We start from the raw sequence: 19,635 nt of genomic DNA, 5'->3' as shown, positions 1-19,635 counted from the left end.
AGGTCTCTCCCCCTCTTCACTCTACTTGGTATCCTTTTTCAATTGCATACTGGCGATGTTTTTTTTCTCCTGGCTTCCTGGGTCACCTGGTCAAAATCCCAAGGCCACTGCTTGAAATCCATCTATCTGAAATGGAACCGATCTTTACAAAACACTCCGTCTAAAAGTGATATGCATCGCCAACCTTGCACCTCAGTTTAAAGAGTTGTGGTTGTTGACATTTTAGAGTTGAGGACTGTTAATATTTCCCATACATTTCTACAAACAAATGAGTGAGGTGAGGGAGCTCCTGCAAATGTACGGGGAATTGGGGTCTAAAGGGTAGGGTTCTCCTTCAAGAAATTGTTTTAAATAATGGGTTAAAATGGTGCAAAGAAGAATTTGCAGCATGTAAGTCCAGTTTTAAAGTCACACAAGATGCAGGTCTTGACACCATTTATTCGATTAACTGAAAATGCTATGCAATGATGGAAACAGAACATCAGCTTTCAATGCCTCACAGAGTTCTTTGTCAGATGTTGCAGAGTGAAATGATTAGTAAAAGCAAGCCACAGTGCACATCATTCTCAAAACGATGCGAAGAAAAGGAACATTTTAAAGTTCATTGGCTGAAGGAATAGGTCTCATTCTGACCCTGTCGGTATCCTGGCAGTAGAGACACTAGAATACTGGCATTTGGTACTTACCTTTACCAACACTCGGTCTGGCAGCATTGCCACTTGATTATGAGTGCCGGCGGGACAATGTTCATCCCCATTCATGGAGTGCCATTGGACTCCATCAAGGGATTTGCCGTCATTACCGCCACCGGCAATGTCGGTGGCGGTAATGATGGCTTTTACTGCTGGTTGGGTGCCCGGCTACCCTCCAGCTTTTAGCTGGAGGTAGTGCAGGTGCTCCACCGGCAAACCCATAGTCGGGCGGTCGGTAAAGTGCTGGTATCCATGAATACCGGCACGTTTTTGCCAGACCGCCCGACTCAGAATGAGGCCCAGTGTATGTCTTGAATGTGGGTCTACAACATCTCTAAAAGGTCATCCCTGAAATGTATCCATCGAAAGGACACCTACTCAGAACAGAGGGAAACTATATGATATACCTGTTGTATTTCAAGTCATCACTTAAATGCATTATGCACTTTGTGGTATTTCGTAGCACTTTATTGTAACTTTGCACAGAGACGACTTGTCCAGAATTGTAAATGTATTTTAATGTATATTAATAATAATACATTGTTTAAAGCAATGGAATTGTTATCTAGATGTTTGCTGAGAGATCTGCAGAACTAATACAAACAAATAAAGTTTGAATAAGAGAGACTGCCATGGGATTTATTATCCAATTGTAAGTCATTTCACAGGCGGGGCTGTCCTTTTGAGGAACCCGAGGGCAGGGCAACCTACTCTGTTTTCTGGTATATCATTGAGTGTGGGTCGGAAAGGAGATCAATAATTAGACATGTTTGACCTTCTCTTCATCTCTTTGATGTGGTACAGCAAATGGTTGAAACCCAGTGACGTTCAAGGTGGGAATCCTGTTAAGCAACCTTGATAATGAAGCCAGTGTCATCACCTGTTGGAATTTTTCTTAGGACACATATTCTGCATTACAATTCATGCAACACAGTAATGCCTCCCTAACTAAAGTCCTTTACAATTGCCCTGAATTCATTATTCTCATTCCATACATTATATATGATATGATATGATATGGCATTTGTAACGCGCCTATACACAAGTGTTTCAAGGCGCGACGAGGTAGGGAGGGGGGAACAAGGGGAGACAGACAAACGATCCTACTAGGTCAGTTGTCATTCAGATCGCGCAAGTGCATGGCTAGGGGGGACGGGAAAAGTGCAAGGGGGGAAAGGGAGAGGGGAAAGTGCAGTACAAAGTGATTAGTAAAATACAAGATAAATAATAAGGGCCAGCTGGTGGCAAGTGCAGTATAAGTGCAGACAAGTGCTGGGAAGGGGGGCTGTAGGGATACAGAGACAGTCCCGCAGTGCAGGGGTTGCCAGGGAGGCAGTGCAGGGGAGAGTGGCTGGGCCAAGGACCGAGACTGGTGAGAGGCCCAGTTGCTGATTCAGTACAGTTTCAGTGATTTAGCAGGGGAGAGGGGGAGAGAAAGCAGAAGCAAAGAGGAAGGTTTTGAGGTGCTTCCGGAACCGGAGATGGTTCTCCTCAAGTTTCAGGGATGCAGGAAGGCTGTTCCAGAGGGAGGCCCCTGCTGCGGAGAGAGATCTCCCCCCAACTCGTTGCTTGGAGAAGCGGCTGACCCTGAGGGAGTTGGAGGCGGATGAGCGAAGAGCTCGAGAAGGAAGATATTTAGGAAGAGAGAGTTGAAGGTATTTTGGCCCAAAGCCCCAGAAGGCCTTGTGGACAATGCAGAGGGTTTTGAACTTAATCCTCGCAGCCACAGGGAGCCAGTGTAGCAATTTCAGTCCTGGAGAGATACGGTCCCTGGGCTTAAGGCCAAGGACAAGTCTCACAGTCCTGTTCTGGATGAGTTGCAGCAGGCGGAGAGTAGAGGCAGGCAGATTTAGATAGAGGCTGTTACAGTAGTCCAGCTTCGAGAGAACCAGGGCTCTGGAGACAGTGAGCTTCTGGGGGAAGGAGAGGAAAGGAAGGATACCTCTGAGGAGGTGCAGCTGGTAGTGTGACTTCTTAGAAACGTCAGAAATGTGAGGAGAGAAGGAGAGTGTGGAGTCGAAGATGACCCCAAGGTTTTTTGCCTTGCAGGTAGGAGCAGGAAGAGGTCCAAGAGAGGCCGGCCAGAGAGCTGCAGGGAAGGAGGGAGTGGGTGTGCCGATGAGTAGAATCTCAGTCTTACTGGCATTAAGGCAGAGGTCGTTGGCGGCACACCATTCCTGGATAGCAGAAAGACAATCAGAGATGAGGGAAGGAACAGAGGAGGCTGAGGGTAGCCTGAAAATGAGCTGGGTATCATCAGCATAGCACTGAAAGTTGGGGCAGAGAGCAGCGATGAGGTGGGCAAGAAGTGCCAGATACTGGTTGAACAGCCAGGGAGAGAGGTTAGAACCCTGGGGGACACCACAGGTAGAGAAAAAGATGTCAGAGAGGAAAGACCCCAGTTGGACCTGGGAGGGTCGATTTGAGAGGAAAGAGGTCAGCCAAGCCAGAGCCTGTCCAGAGATACCCAGATATTGATCGTGTGATAAGATAATGTTCCTAGGATACAAAACTGCACCAACTGAAATTGCTTATGCCCCAAAAAACATTTACCATTGTTGGACTCTAGTTCTGCACATGTACTGTATTGAACAGTGATCTTGAAAAATCGAGAGTTTCGTCTTCCCAATAAAATGTTTGACAGTGGGGCATCTCTTTAGTTTTGTTATTCATCGAACGAAATCAGTGCTCAGAGAAGTGGTAGGCAGTTTGGAAGCCACAATGATTCATTAGCAGCGAATCATGACAGCTTTCAACTTGATATTGCCCCACAATCTCTGCATTACCTCTCGTCGCACTCCCTCTCTCTGCTCAACAGACACACGTAATATGATATGATTAAAACGCGCTTAATACTCAGAGGTTTCTAAGCGCGGACCCGGGGAATCGAACCTGTGTTGCTCCATGTCCTGTTGCTTCTAAGGCGAGCATGTTGCCCCTAGGCTATCTTCCCGGGACATACACACTCCTATGCACACATACACACAATCATACATACACACACATATACAACCACATGCTTAGGTAAACAAAAACAGACATGTGATTCTAAACATTTTTTTTTAAAACATGCCTTTTTTCCTCTGTGACTGGTACCACGGCTTCACACCTCACAAATTCCCATTGCTCCTCTTTGTAGAATATAGGAAGGTAGGAGGCAAGTTGAATACCTCACTGAATCCTGCCTCGATAACCCCACGTGAGCATCACAGTAGATGCTCTCATCGCCTCCAATCTTCTGGGGCTCCCACACGCCGCTTAGTCCCTAAAGGGACAGATGCCCTGCAGGACCATAAAGTCAGGAAACAAAATACAATGTGCGAGCGACCAGTGCTCACCTCGCAAGCGTCACTCAGGCTGCCCCTTTCTCTTCTTTATCAAAAATTCCAGCCTTATCTAACCTTTTCACTTTCCTTCATCTTCTACAAAAACTCTACCTCTGCTCCTCAAATCAACCTTACCTTGGGTGTCTGGTATGCCCAAGCCCTCCATTCACAACTCAACCAGCCAGTTCTTCACACTCATGGTTCCTCTATCCCTTCATCTCTCCAAAAAAGGCAGTGGTGTTGGTCTCAAGATTAGCACACACAAGTCATTGTCACTCATTCCCCTCTCTGATTTAATGCCATCATCCTTTGAGCATATCTCGCTCCAACTTCTCACTCATGCCCTTCTTAAAATTCAACCCATGTACTGCCCACATGGAACACTCAACCTCTTCTTCTCTGATGTTGACCTCTAACTTTAAATGCTCCAATAGAATGTCTCAATCTCTCCTAGGACTTAGACCCAACAGTTCTAATTTGACTCCACTCCCGCTGAAAACTCACTAGTCAACCAACATTACCTTTCAATCCACACCCAAAGGCACTCTCAATCTCATATTTCTATCGTCGCACATCCTGGAGTGCCTCCAGAGTGCTGTTGGCTGCCCAGCTGCTGAACACTGTTCCTGGCTTTTCCAAGAAGTTTTGCAAGCAAGTTTAAACAACTTCGAATTGCAGGATCAAAGCTCCGCCCACAGACCGGCCAGCACAGTAATGTATACCCTGGGCCATGCACATCTGCACAAGCATTCCAGAGTGCCTCCAGAGTGCTGTTGGCTGCTCAGCTGCTGAACGCTGTTCCCAGCATTTTCAGGACATTTTGCAAGTGAGGTATTGGAAACTACCAAATCCATTTTGACTACCGAACTATGGACTTCGGCTATGTACTGCATTACTCTAAATCAGACTCAAGTTCAACATTGCTCTTTTATTTTTAACAGTTTAAACAACTTCAAATTGCGGGATCGAAACTCCGCCCACAAACCGCCCAGCACAGTAATTTAAAGCCCGGGGCATGTGCATCAAATCTCTCTTGTTTGTTTATTTGTTTTGCCACAATACGCTAAAGAAAAATGCGGAAGGATAAAGAACTTATGGCGTCCTCAAGGAAAGATATTATTAGTGCACCTCTGGTTTTTACATCTAGATGGAATAGCCTGTCTTGGGCAATGGCCCTGTCTCTTCACCCATCTCCAGAGCTGGTGATTCCATCTCGGATCGTCTGAGATCAGATGGGGTTAGTTACAAAGAGAAGGCACTTACTATGGTTGTTCACCCTAACATCATATCCAATGAACCTTATCAGATTCCCATGGAGGATATAGGATCTTTACCTCTTAAAGTTATTGTCGTCTCCGTGAGGGGGGGGTTAGAACATTAGAATTTCCAAAAAGAAAGAACAATATCTTAAAAACAATACCAAAGTGCTTGAACATTTCTTTAAAAAAATACATGCGTCGGGTTGCGTTTTCAGACTTGCAAGATTGTGTGCTTAAAGAGGAGTCCCCTTCGTTGGTATATGATGATGGTGCTGATTTCAATCAGGCAATACACCCAGGTCTCGCCTAGCATGTAGTGCGCAAATGAAATATTTATTGTGTCTATAGGTTCAATATTCTGAGTGATATACCACTCATGTCATAGCCGTCTCAAAATACCCCCCGAGGTCACACTGAACCAGGAATCAGGCTAGTTGGTAAAGGTAAATATGTATTTATTAATTAAAATTCAAATATAAGTTTAATATATATGGGGCAGCAATCACCAATGTGGTGACAGTAAAAATCAGAAAAGAAGTAAGGCAACTGAATTCACTTTGGAGCAGCACAGAAGATAAAACACAGGGAAAAGTACAGTTTGGCTTGTGAAGAGATAGCACTTAGGTTGATATTTACCCCTGGAAAATTCTTAATTCACAAATGAGCAATCCTACACAGAGGTAAGTGAGCAGCAGGTGTTCAGGAATGAACAACAGAATACAGTGTTTGAATATAATCTTCCCTCCCCAAACAAGAGAGAAGAAGCATTTTTGGAACTTTGACACTTTGAAACTGACAGTTGAAAATGGCTTTGTGAAACAATGGAAAAGTGTGCAGAAATGCTTAATTTAATAAAAGATTCCTATGGGAGCAATGCTAAACAGGTTCTAACAAACATTAGCTACAAGATGAGCAACAGAACACACTTTAAATCAGAATGGGAGTGTGGAAATACTTTGAATGAGAAAAAACATGTGTGAAACTTTTGCAATATGTGAGTTCGCACCTAATTTTCGCAATGCGATTCTTAAAAAAAATGGGTCAAATATACTGTTTCGCAATGCGGTATTTGGTTGTGGATGTAGCTAAGGGTCTTAGGTTTAACTGAGAGTTGAAATTAAGTTCCTATCTATAAAATTGAAGAAGTTATGCAAATATGAATAAGAGCTATTTTTGAAAATAAAGACGCGAAAATGAAAATAGAAATCTGTTTCTACAATGACAATTATGCTCTAAACTAGGGTATTCAGGCTGGTTACCAGTTTGAAACACAGTAAGCCCCAGAGTGGTCCACAGAAACCATCCCCAGCACCTCCGTGTCCTCCTTGGAGGAATCAGTCGGATTACCCGTGGGATTATTTTAAGAGTTTGGGATTTCACAAGACAAAAGGATTTTCAAGAAATTATCACTAGCACAAGAAATCAAAGCATGGTTTCAGACTGGTATGACACTATTACAAGTTCTTAAGTTAAAGAAAGGATGAGTTGAGATTGGGATATGACAAGACAAATATACTATGGGTTACTATGATTCCTGTTGATACTTACAGTCCACTGTAAATTAAGATTGGACCGTCAGGGTTCTGGTCATCATGTATCAGGTCTACAGGCAGCAGGGCACCTCTGGCGTGATGGCCAGCTGGACGGTTCTGGTCAATTGGACTGGCACCTCAGACTGGATTTGGATTGGATTGGCCCTTCTGGTCACTGGACACTGTAGTTTAGTGGGATGGCGAGTTCAGTAGGCAAGCCTTAATGGTAGCAAGCCAGACTGGGTCAGAATTTTTTTCCTTAAGTGGGTTGGTTCAGGATTTGGGCCTAGCTGAAGAAGTGTTCAGCAAATGCTGGGCCTTGGTTTTGCAAAAGAGCCTGGAATCAGGACAAGAGGAAGAATTCTGGAACAGGATCAAGAAGTCAGGAACAAACCGCTGCGCGCAAATCAGGATGTAGTCAGGAATCAGTTTGTCTTGTGTGTTATGATATGATATAATAGTTTATTTATATAGCGCCTATACACAATGTGTTTCAAAGCGCTTCAAGGCAAGTGAGGGAACAAGGGAAAATACAATGACATTCTTACAGACCATGAACAGTAAGGATGTGAAATTAACTATCGTACTCGGCCTGACGACATTTCAGATAGTTCAAGAGCTATGACATAGATAAGGAAGGGAGGGGAGAGTGGGAAGGAAATGGAAACAGACAGGTGACTACCGTACTAGGCCTGACGACATTTCTGGTAGAGTCGGAGAAAACAAAAGGTGAGAGAGAGGGGTGCAGAAAGGGAGGGGAGGAACAAAACAAGCGACTATCATACTAGGCATGACCAAAGTGAGGTTCCCATATTTATCATGCCAAGTGATATCACTCACTTTATGATAGGGCAGAATTACAATCCACACCCCCAAGGCTGTGAGTGGTCAAATGCACTTGCCTTTTTCTGGTTGGAAGCTAGAAAGAGCTGTCATATTTTATGATGTGACTTAAGAACTCCCACAGTGATTTGGACCAAAACTTAACTTTTCCACAAATACACATTTCTATAATTATGCCCTCTAATAGAATCGGACACATGCATTACATATTTGATGGGTTATCTCTTAACATCCAATTCCCATCTCAGTGAGAGCTGGCTTTGTCATTCTGTGGAATTTTGTCAATTTTAATCATAACGGTTTGGCCTAACAATTCCTAATTCAGTACATATCTGGGCAATTAGCCCTTGGACACGGGTATACAATATTATATTTGCAGAATCAATAGTTTTGCCAGAATTATTATTTCAGTGTAACTTTGGTTTCTTATGTAGTACAGGGTTCACTCATGTCTTCACAGAAAGAGCATACAATTAGATTTACAACTACCAATTTTTAGATTTGTCCTCCTTCATGTGGCAAAGTTAAAGTGTTTCAAAACGTAATCAAAAATAGGCATTTTAAACAACAAATGTCTTTTAGCCATTTTTTTTTCTTCTTTCTACTGGCAACAGCTGCCAAATTCCTTTGATCAGGGTGGGGGTCCAGAGGGAAGTTTCCTGTCCCTCTGAAGGGATCAGTTTGCAGCCTGCCATTGTCATTGGCTGGTCCCCAGACGAATGTCTAAGGAGTTCTTTGTTGTAAATATGCGAGAACCTCCAGCATCAATTAAGCCTTCCTGCTCGTAGGGGAGTGTCAACCTGAAGTGTCATCTTTCCCAGGCTGGGCACTGTGAAGTCAGAATGAAATATTTAATTCCAAACTGGGATACTTTAAGATTCACCTAAATCTTTCATTTAAAATATATAAAATGAACACAGTTTATAGAGGAGTTTGATATTTAAAGAATTAGGCCTTTCACCAAAAATATGCTTTAAAACAGACAATTTTTGCACTTTTCCTCTGCAGCACCCACATTTTATTCAGCATTATTTCTGTCATTGAGTGCTGGTATTCGTTTGCAATCTGTATGTATGTATCCAGCCTTTTGTTTGTAGTTTCTGCCTGCACAGTTTAAATTGTTACATGTTGCCATTTTTAGCCGCATTTTTCCTGTGGAACTGAAAACAATGTTGCTGGGCTGCCTTTTTCATAGGATACATTTCTTAGCTTCTGTCAGTCAATGAGGCCCAGCTTCTCTGGTCACACTGGATGATCTGTAACCCTTTTACCCTCAAGGATTCACTGGAAATAAATGGATCTAGTGCCAAAACAGCACTTTGAAGATTGCAAAGCTGTATTTTAAAAGGCATTTTCGGTTTTTAGCCCAATTCTGTGGCCTTGCTTCATATTTGAATGTGACAGCACCGACTGGCATGCTCCTGCAGTGAGATTTCGGTCTTTATCCCCCCTTGACCATGTGTGGCAGGGTGTGCAGCCTTTTGTGGTTGTGACCCCAATGCAGTTTTGCAGATTTTTGTACGCAAAAGGGTTAGCACATCCATTTTGGCGGTTTCATTCCCCATTTGTAAATTGAGTCAGTGGGGCACATTTGGATGGGCTAAAATATACCACAGATTGCAGGATGTTAGGGGAACTCAATGCATAGTCGGTCATGTCAGCCAACGAGGTCCAGGAAGATAAGCAAAGGGATTAAGGGGATCAAACTGTTAATGCTCCAATTTTCTCAAATTAGAATTCTGAATCTAGATTGACTGATGCAATGAAACATAAAGGGAGAGTGAAGGGTAAACAACCCACAGTGTTCGATATATATAAGCAGATGGATTCTGTCTCCATAGCAAACAATACATTGTTTCCTCAGGTTCCTGTTGGGGACCTAGGAGGATGTTTCAGGACTGATCATGCAGCTTGGACTGAAGAGCCTAACCCAGATGACCCAAATGAAGTTCAATGCAATCTTGTACCTTTCACAATTTAACTGGGCATAAGGGGGGGGGGACCCAGCTAAGATATCTGGGACTGGGAATTTACCTATAGTTGGTGGATCTGTGCCTGGGTATCTTGGTGAACCAGAAATAAGAGATTGTGAAAAATATTTTGACCAATGACCATTTGCATACATTCCCAATGGGCAACCTAGTTTGCCAGTGTGCGGGGGTGGGTGTAAAGGGCGTAACATCTTTAAGGATGACTGATCTTAACAACGAACACAGCAGAAGTGGGGACTCAAATCAATGATGGCAGGCGAGTGAGGCATAATTTACATGAACCGTCTGTAAAATTGGGATCTTACAATCATACTACAAAGTCTAGTCTTAGTGCATCCACTGGCTCAAATAAGGGACTGTTAGCTAAAGATCTTATGAATCATCTGTTAGAGGTGTCAAAGCAAATTTCATCTGTACCAAATTCTTCTGCTAATATCGCAAATTACATTGGCTCTAATGTAAAACAGGGCCAAGGTGGGCCTCCCAATTGCTCCTTTTTTATAGATAGGGATTTACTGAGGAGAGAGCCAGTTTTTCCTGAAGAACCCAGCATTATACTTAATCATATTTTTGGCCAAAGGGAACCAAATTCCTTAAATAGATCTTATATATTGTCTCTCTTTGATGAAATCCTAGCTCTTAGACTTGTTAGTTCGAACAACATAAAATTGGTAGATTTTATCCACCCAAGACGCTATGATTATGTTAAATTGTTTATCCCCTCTATATGATCTATGAGTTCTTGTTAAAGGAAGTACCTCATTTTCAGAGAATGGGTTATGATTTGAGCCCATTTGCTGCGGTTGGGGATTATGAAGGTACAAGGCCAATACAGGAGGATCTGAATGAAGTACATAATACCTCAACCACACCGAATGAGGTAGGTTATAATTTAAATCCAGTAGAGGAAGTAAATGGAAACAATAAGTTGTGCTGGCTTGCCCTGTCTCTTTGTAATGCCATTTTCCAACTTTAGGAAGTAAAGGGTCCCCTTTAGTAATGAGGGGACTTTAACATTTCTTTCATGGAATATCAGAGGTTTTTCTACCCTTTGCTCTGACCTCTCCCTCTGCTGCAATCTTGGAATGCATAATTGTATACTTTTACAAGAAACCTGATGTTAGGGCTTCTGGTTTTTCATATATATGAAACAATAGCTGAAGCAGCTAAGCAGGGTCCTAGAGGACGTCCAGCCAGTTGCCTTTTAATTAATATAAAATCAGGGAACAGCCTTAAGGTTTTAGAAACCTGGAAAGTGGCTAAAGCCTTACTCGCAGTAGTAGTTGCAGTGTTGGATAAACCTGGGCTGAAGATACTTTTGTTGAACCTATATTGTACCACATCATATAACCTTGCAAACACCCAAGGGGACCTAAATGATATATTGGAATCTTGGTGTGAAAGTTTCCAGGTGGTGAAATTATCTTTACAGGGATTTTAATGCTGATTGTTTGTCCAATACCTTCTGAGATACTGAGCATTTTATTTCTAAGAACAGAGTTTATAAGCAAAATGCAAGAGGGGACCTCTTCTAGAGAATATTATAATTCCCTCGGCTCGGCCAATAGGAAGAGGGTACAGGACGAGGAATGGTGTCAATTTCTTGAGGGTTGGGGAATGTCAATGCTTAATGAGGATCACCATTTTAACATGCCAACTGGAATGCAGCCTCCGTTATTGAATATGTATTTCTTACTATAAACATGTATAATTTAGCTACTAATTTAGTCAGTTTACCAAATACTTATAGCGATCATGCTATGTTGCGTGTACAACTCAAGGGTCTTTTCTGTCTATGTTCAAGGGAATATCTTCCTGTGTCAGCAGAGGCTAACATAAGAGATAACCATATAGCTTGGCACAATAACAAGATTTATACATTAAATATTTTACTCCTAGAGGACTTTGAAGGCTGTAATTATGAGATTAAAAAGGCCACTTATTCATCCTCTATTTTAGGGGTCCTGCTTAAACTCTGTGTTTGTTATAATACCCAAGGTTATACATAAAAAAGAGCACAAGAGCCAGAAATCATTAACATAAATTTGATATTAAGGTTAAGAGCATGAAAATAGACATAAGAAAGGACATCTGTAGGGTTAAGTCATCCTCTATGTCGGAGAAGGATATTGCTAGTAGGGTTAAGCACCTGAAACAAAAGAGGACAAGATGGCTGAAATCCCATCGTCATTTAGCCCTCCAAAGGGACACTGAGGCCATGATGGAAGTTTTAAAAAAAACATAAGACAACTCATTTCTAGTCACTATTGCAATGGAGATAAACCAAATTATACATGCTAATCCAATTGCATAACACATCTGGTATGATCATTTTACAAAACTTTATAAACTGATATCTTCTGAGTTTACCAAGTTGGATAATGTGACCATAAATTACGACTAGCATAGATTGGTAGAAGAGCAAGATATTGAATGTGCAGTCGGGCAAAACCTTCTAACGCTTGTGGTCCCAATTCCATTGCTGATCTAGTGTTTAAAGAGAATGTGACATTATGGTCTTCAATTTTGGGAGTTTTGTTAAAGGACACTGTTTCTACTATGTCCATGCCCTCATCTTGGAGGACTTCTTATGTAGTACCCATGTATAAAAAGGAGGATAAATCCTCCCCTTTGAATTACCGCCCAATTTCTATTATGGATGCAGACTCTAAGATATTTGCTACAGTGATTTTGGAGTACATATATGATTGGTGTTAATCTAACCATATTTTGGGCTTTAATCAGATTGGGTTTAGAAAATCTATGGGTACGGACTGTGGTGGTATTGTGTTAGCCAGTCTTCAGCATTCAGTATAGCCAGGAAATTCCCCTCCAATTTATATCGCATCCATGGATCTTTCCATGGCTTTTGACAGGGTTGATCGCCTGACCCTTTGGGCAAAACTGGAAAAACCGGTTCTGCCGGCACCCTTATTATGAATATTAATACATATGCACAAAGGGTCCGATATACAAGTTAGGTTGAATAATGAGGGCCTACTATATCAGCGTATTCCATTTGAAAATGGTCTGAGGCAGGGTTGCATTTTTGCTCCCTGCCTATTTAACATTTATGTAGCAGATGTTGTTATTCTTCTGTCAACTGCTTCGTTTGTACCTCCATGAATAGGAGGGGTAAAAATGGCTTGGGTAGCCTATGCATATGGTTTTGTGCAAATTGACAAAACTCCTATAGGATTACAGTGCCTACTAACTGCCTTAAGTGTTAATCTGCAGAAGGATGTGATAATAACATTTAGTAAATATAAACGTGGTATTCCTTTTCAATTATCCTTGGGTGAATGCAAACTGCAAGTAAGACCCTCTATGGCGTACTCGGGTTATTCGATTATATCCAAATGCCCAAAGGCCTTTTATAGAACTTATTTGAAAGATAAGACACGCACCTTAGCCAGACAGATGAGAAGAATGGATGGGAAATATGGCAAATGTTCTGTGTTGCCAGTGCACACATTCTATCTGCCAAAGTGGTACCTAAGCTTTGTTATGGTTTGGAATACTTTCCTACTTGGATATTTTCTGAAATTAGCACTTTGGAAGCTATATTATGGCGCTCTGTTTCGTATTTTCTCCAAAAGTGCATGCACATATGCGCGATTAGATATGAAATGGGCTTGCAATCACTACAAAGCATGGTTATTTGGTGCAGACTATCTCTCTTCAGGAAATTTTACATAAACACAGAGAGAAGTTTTTACGCTAAATTGAGTAGAGAGGTGTGTGATGGTACATGTCATGCTGATTGTATACAGAAGTTGGAGATTATAGATCTTTTGGTTGAAACTATGCTTACCAACCCCAAGAAAGCACAAAAATGTATCCAATGTTGGGATTGGGCTAATACCATGGATGAATTGTTTAACTGTCATCTTTATAGGCATATCATTTCTTGCCAAAAAGAAATAGGTATGGCTGAGTCTTATTTATGCTGCTCCCCAAACAAGAATGCACGTAATAAGTTCATGCAATTTAGAATGAATGTTTTATTGTCACGTGAAATTCAACATATTCTAGATAGTTCTCAAAAATATGATCCTACTTGTCATTTTTGCAGATGTACTTAGATTTTTTTGCCAATTGTTTTCAATATTACTCATTCTTTAATGATGTTTACCATGGGAGATGAAGTCCTGTAACCCGATTGAATATTTGTGCGCTCTTGTTCTAATAATCCTTTCCTTTTACCAACTTATAACAGTATTCTAAATGCCAAAATTAAGATATTAATGTTCCCATCACCCTAGCTATTGAAGTCACCTGAGGGTGTAGGTTGTGTCTGTGGGCCATCTCAAAAGAGTCTTACTGATTTAGAAACTAAGAGTGTACAGTATTGAAGTATATTTGTGCGTTACTATTATATTGCTCCCTTCTGGAGAAGGCTTATTCTAACTGACTGATAAATACATTAATAATTGTTTATTCAAGAAACCTTGAGTGTAAGAGTTTATTTGAATACTTGTCACTGTGAACCTTTGTGCAACTCCCCTACAACTCACATTGACCCCTCTTGAGATAAGCATGGTTGCTCAACACGCCACCAAAACTGTGTAGTACAAGCGTATACCAAAGGTTGGGTTTCCTATACCTGTAGTCAGAGTTGTTTGTAGTGTTCACAGAAGGTACTGCATACAAACTTTGCCTAACAATGGTGGCAGGCGGTGAGGATATATTGTAGAGTTGTTACACTAAGAATTTGCTTTGCTTTTGTTCAACTAAAAACCTCCACAAGGCTAAGCTCCAATAGAAAAGCAATTGTAACATGCCAGATATGGATAACTTCAGGCAGGAAGCCCTGATCATTTTAACGGTAGAACAACTGAAATAAATGTGTAAAATCAATAATCTCCTTGTTAATGGAAAGAACAATGAATTGATTGCAAGATTGTTGAATAATCAAAGTCTGGGTAGTAGGCCTGTCACACCTACTAAACCAGGAAATGTGAAAAATGATAATGAGAATGATAATTCAGAGTCTAACTCTAATATTGTTTAAGAGTCAGAAGAGTCAGAGGAGACTCATGAAGAGAGCCCTTTACCTCAACAGGCCCTTATGCCTCAACCTTTAGCCACAGGGACCCCACAAGGTCCATCATGGAGTCCAGAATGTGTGTCTCTTGAGAAAATGAGACTTGAGTTAGAGTTCAAAAGACTACAAATACAAGCTTAAACCAAACATCAGGACATCAAACGAAGGGAAATGGAAATGCAACATGCTCTTGAAATGAAGAAATTGTCTCTTGAAAATGTTTCTATCGCAGAGTCTTCTAGGTCTTCCAGTCCTAAGAGACCTTGTATGCCTAAGGAAGCTGTGAGTATGTATGATGTGAAACTTGATATTTTGGATTGGTTGGGTGATTTTGAATATAACTATGGGATTCAGGGTTTCACAGGGAATCAGTTGGTTCATTGGCTTTTGTCTAGGCTCCCCCAGGTTGCAACTGATGCTGTAATGGAGGTGGGGGAACTTGAAAGATTGGAGTATGAAAATGTGAAGCTAGCTTTGATAGCTAGATTTGGGAAAACTCCTTCCCAGTACCTTAAGAGGTTTAGGACCCTCAAAAAGACTGATGGTACCCCTTCGGCTACCTAGGTGTGTGAATGTTTGAAAAACTTAGATGGTTGGGTTAAGGGTTACAGAGTCAACTCTTTTGAAGGAATGAGAAATCTGTTTTTGTTGGAATCTATTTTTGATGCCTGCTCTCCTGAGCAGAGACAGCACTTGGCTGACTCAAAAGAGATTGATCCCAAGAAGCTAGCAAAAGCTGCTGACTTGTGGGTTGCCAACAGGTCTACTCACAAAGATTCTGGGGCTACTCACAAAAAGGATGAGGGGAAGCAGCACAAGAAAGATGACAAAGAGAATTCTAAAACCTCCCATCCAAAAGAAGGCCACAAACATAAGAAGGGTAAGCCATCTCGGAAAAAAGGACAGTCTAGTGAAACCTCTGGTGCCAAACCAGAGGGAGGTCAGCAGAAGCAAACATTTGTCAAAACATTTGGAAAATGTTATGCTTGTGGGTCAACTGACCATGTGAAAAGGGATCCCAGATGCAAGGGAAAACCTTCAGGGATCCACACTACCTCCTTGGCCTTCATCCCTGAGGGAGAAGTACATATGGCAAGTGGAAACTTTCAACTATTGGCTGAAGACCTCATTGGAGTCTCTGCCAGAGTGTCTTTAGCGTCCCTGGGTCTGTGGGAACAGCTAAATGTAGATGAGTATATGCTATACCAGATAACACAAAAGAATACTACAAGGACAGTGTATTTGTAAATGGTCAGGAGACCCTTGCGATTAGAGGCACTGGGGCCAGCATCACAGTGTTGGATGAATTTTTCAAACCTGAGGATGTTGCTAAGGCACCCAAAGGCCCCACTAAGCTTGCTGGAGGCCCTATACAGATGGTTCCAATACTACCAGCTCTCATCCAGTGCAACAATATGACTGTAAGAATACCTGTCAGTGTACAAAGTGAGGTGCCTGGGAGAGTCCTGCTGCGGAATGACTTAAACACTCTTGGAGTTGTATCAAGCGCCCCCAGGCCTCCCAGTAAAAGGAAGCAGGAGCAGACTAGGAAGGCCAGAGAGCTCACCTTGAATGACTCTCAGTCGGTTGTTACAGAAGAACCTATAACACCCAGTCCACAGGAGAAGCCAGCTTCTATTTCCAGGAAGAAAGAGACAAAGGGGAAACCCAAGGTCTCAGGAAACAAGAAAGAAAGCACTCCTTTGCATCAAACCAGGACATCCCCGATTGTTACGCTCACATGGTCTCTGCGGAGGTGTTGGGGCACGGTTGCAGCCCTGCCTGAACTTGAATCACCCCTTCAGGCCTCTCCCTCAGTAGAATAGCTGTGAGCGGTGGTAGGTGGTGATACTGCTCCTGCGTGGAGATAAGAGTGTGGGAGTGTGCCAATCTGTGATTGTTGTACCTCTCGAACCCTTCACCCCAAAGTACGGTTTCTGTGAGCATACGCCGGCCCATAAAGCTAACCTGTGAATTATGGAAGATAAGCTCTCCGTCCTGCTACTTCTGGCAGGGGCCCGTTGAATGGGATCTAGTACCTTCACTGATCCCTGATAAGGATTAGTCCAGTCCAGCTGCGACTATGCTTCTCCTTATGATTGGTCTTTCTTGAGCTCTTGTGATGCTGTTCATTCTGTTTAATGTCTTTATATGTTGCTCCTATTTATGCCCGCAGTAATGTCTCTCTTCTGTTTTCTTCCCTTAGATGGAAATGCGGCCTAAATGCAGCTGTGAGACGCGAGACGTGGCCGGATGGAAGATGGATGCTACTGCAATGTTCGACAGCAGGTAAATGATGGTTTAAGGAAAGCGTGAAGTATGGTGAAGCGCAACCTTAAACTGACTGTTTTTTCAATGTCTAACCTTGTCTTCTGTTTTTCCTTGCAGGCGTTGCTGTCGACGTTGAAGCGTGTCGTGCTGCGGTGCCAAGATGAAGATTTCGGCATTCCGGAAAGTGTAAAGATGAATACTTGGTTCGCGAAGAGATGTACAGGTAAGAACAGCTACCCCCAGTTGGTAAGTATGCTGGCAGGAAGCAGGATGTCCAGGAAGCAGGATCTTCAAAGGTAAGTCTGACCTCACATGACGGTGAGCGTTACGCTGCTTGCAAGTGCAGAATAATGCAAAGGCTCGGTCTTGAGGATCGGGGCAGCTTATATAGCTGAGATCGTGGGCACTCCCATTATGGCCGGTTTACCAGCCACACCCTGCCACTCCTAGAGAGTGAGCACGTGTGAAGGCAATCCATTAGCAGCCACACCCAAGAATACACTTGGGGCTGCTTAATGGATGGAATGTTCAAGGTTAATGCATCCTGCTTAATGGATGGAATGTTCAAGTTTAATGCATCTGAAGTGCTATGTCCATAATAAAAGCTTTTTGGTGTTAAATGGATGTTCTTGTTTACTTTTGTTCATGAGCCTGGTGCCAAAGGTGCCAGGACAGTGCCCACCCATGTCTTCTGTGCATGCGACCCCTGCATGCCTGTGCCCCTGACTTCATGACCATGTCAGCACTCCCCCTCAAGGCCTCTCTCAATAATGGTTTTCCTCCCGGTCCTGGTTTGGTGGGATTATTGCAATGGAACTGTCTGATTAAATGCATAGCATGGACGTGTTCACTGGGTTCCCAAGTTCAGTCTTGAGGTCCGTAACCTTTCTAGTCAATTAGGTAATAACATTTTGATCGAACCACCTTGGAGTCCAGGATGGATTTGACTTCATATTCTGGTTCTCCATCTATTACTTCAGGCTCTGGCGGAGAACTAAGCCGTGTATTGGACTTCATTGGTTTGAGCACAGAGACATGAAATATGTGGTGAATTTTCATGTGAGATGGTAACTCCAATTCCATGGTGACAGGATTGATTATGGACTTTATAGTATATGGCCCAGGTATCTTGGGCAGAAAGCTCTTGGCCCCTTCAGGGGAATATATTTGGAAGCTAACCACATCTTTTCTCCAATCTGGTAGGCGGGAGCTTCCTTCCGATGTTGATCAACAAACAGTTTTTGTCTTTCCTTAGCCTTGGTCAGATGCTCTGTTGCCTCCTTAAGAACCTGAGTGATGGTTTTATGCAAGTTTTTTTAAGACTGGCATTTCCAGGGTATCGGGTGGATCAAATACTGATGTCCTCAGATGTCTTCCGTGCACAGTGTAGAATGGAGTTTGCCATATGCTTGTGTGAACTTAGTATATTTTTCCAAGAATCTTCATACTGTTGCAACATAAACCTTAGATATTGCTCTAAAGTTTGGGTGGTTCATTCAGTTTGCCCATCAGTTTGAGGGTGATGGCTTGTGGACAACCGGAGATCGATTTTGGCAATCGTACAACACTTTCTCCAAAAGGCAGAAACAAATTGCGTTCCGCAATCAGATACTAATATTGATGGAAATGCATGCAATCGAACAATTTGCTCTAGGAACACAGAAGCGAGTGTTGACACAGTTGGGAGTCTCCTCAGAGGGATGAAATGGGCCCTTTTGGAAAACAAATCCACAACGACTAATATGGTGTTGTATCCATTGCAGGGTGGAAGATCTGTGATGAAGTCTATCGACAGGGTATGCCAAGGTGCTGGCAGGACTGTTAGGGGATGTAGTAAGCCAGCAAGGTTCTGTTTCTGAGACTTGTGTTATGCACATACACTGCAGGTTTCAATAAATTGGGCAATGTCTTTTCGCCAGGTTGGACACCAGTAGTCTTGTTTTACCTTAGCCTGAGTTTTGGCTATTCCTGGGTGTCCTTCCACTAATGAATCATGGTAATTTGTGATGATCTGCTTTTGCAGTTCTTGGTCTTGGACATATAATCGTCCTTGGAAATACGGTAGATTGTCTTTAATGGTGTACTGGTCACCTTTTAACAGCCATTCCTGTTGTGTTGATTGATCCATCGGGGATTGCAAACTGGTTCTTTGGTCATCCACACACGTAGTGGCAGCTATTCTGGTTTGAATCCTTTCCTCAGGAATTATGGCCACGGGGTCGGGTGCTGTAAAAGCCTCTTTTGCTTCACTCATGCGTGATAGAGCGTCTGCTTTCCCATTGCGTACTCCAGGTCTATAATTGATAATAAAATGGTATGCCGCGAAAAAGAGAGCCCAATGAAGTTGACGCGAGGATTGTGCTTTGGCGGTTTTCAAGTATTGCAAGTTACGGTGGTCCGTGATGATAGTGACCGTATGTCTCGCCCCAAGAAGGTAATGTCTCCATGTCTTGAATGTTGCTTTAATCGCCAGTAATTCCTTATCTGTGATTGTGTAGTTCAACTCGGGGGCTGAAAATTTGCGGGACCAGAATGCGTCGGGGTGTAGTTGCCCTGTTTCAGGGTCTCGTTGTGACAATACTGCTCCCATGGCTATTTTTGAAGCATCTGTCTCAACTATGTAAGGTAGCTCTGGTCGTGGGTGTCGAAGGACTGGTGCTGTAGTGAATGCTAG

General features: G+C 42.5%; 1 protein-coding gene across 1 annotated transcript in view; it reads right to left on the bottom strand.

Moving 5' to 3' along the window:
• LOC138450306 (B-cell receptor CD22-like) overlaps positions 1-19,635 on the bottom strand; it is a 437,337-nt gene that overhangs the window by 117,970 nt on the left and 299,732 nt on the right. The gene's annotated exons all lie outside the window — the stretch shown is intronic.

Source organism: Ambystoma mexicanum, chromosome 1p (assembly GCF_040938575.1).
Source record: "Ambystoma mexicanum isolate Mex_15411 chromosome 1p, UKY_AmexF1_1, whole genome shotgun sequence".
Classification (NCBI taxonomy): Eukaryota; Metazoa; Chordata; class Amphibia; order Caudata; family Ambystomatidae; genus Ambystoma; species Ambystoma mexicanum.
Note: the sequence above shows the minus strand (reverse complement) of the source record. Positions and strands in the feature narration are given on the sequence as shown.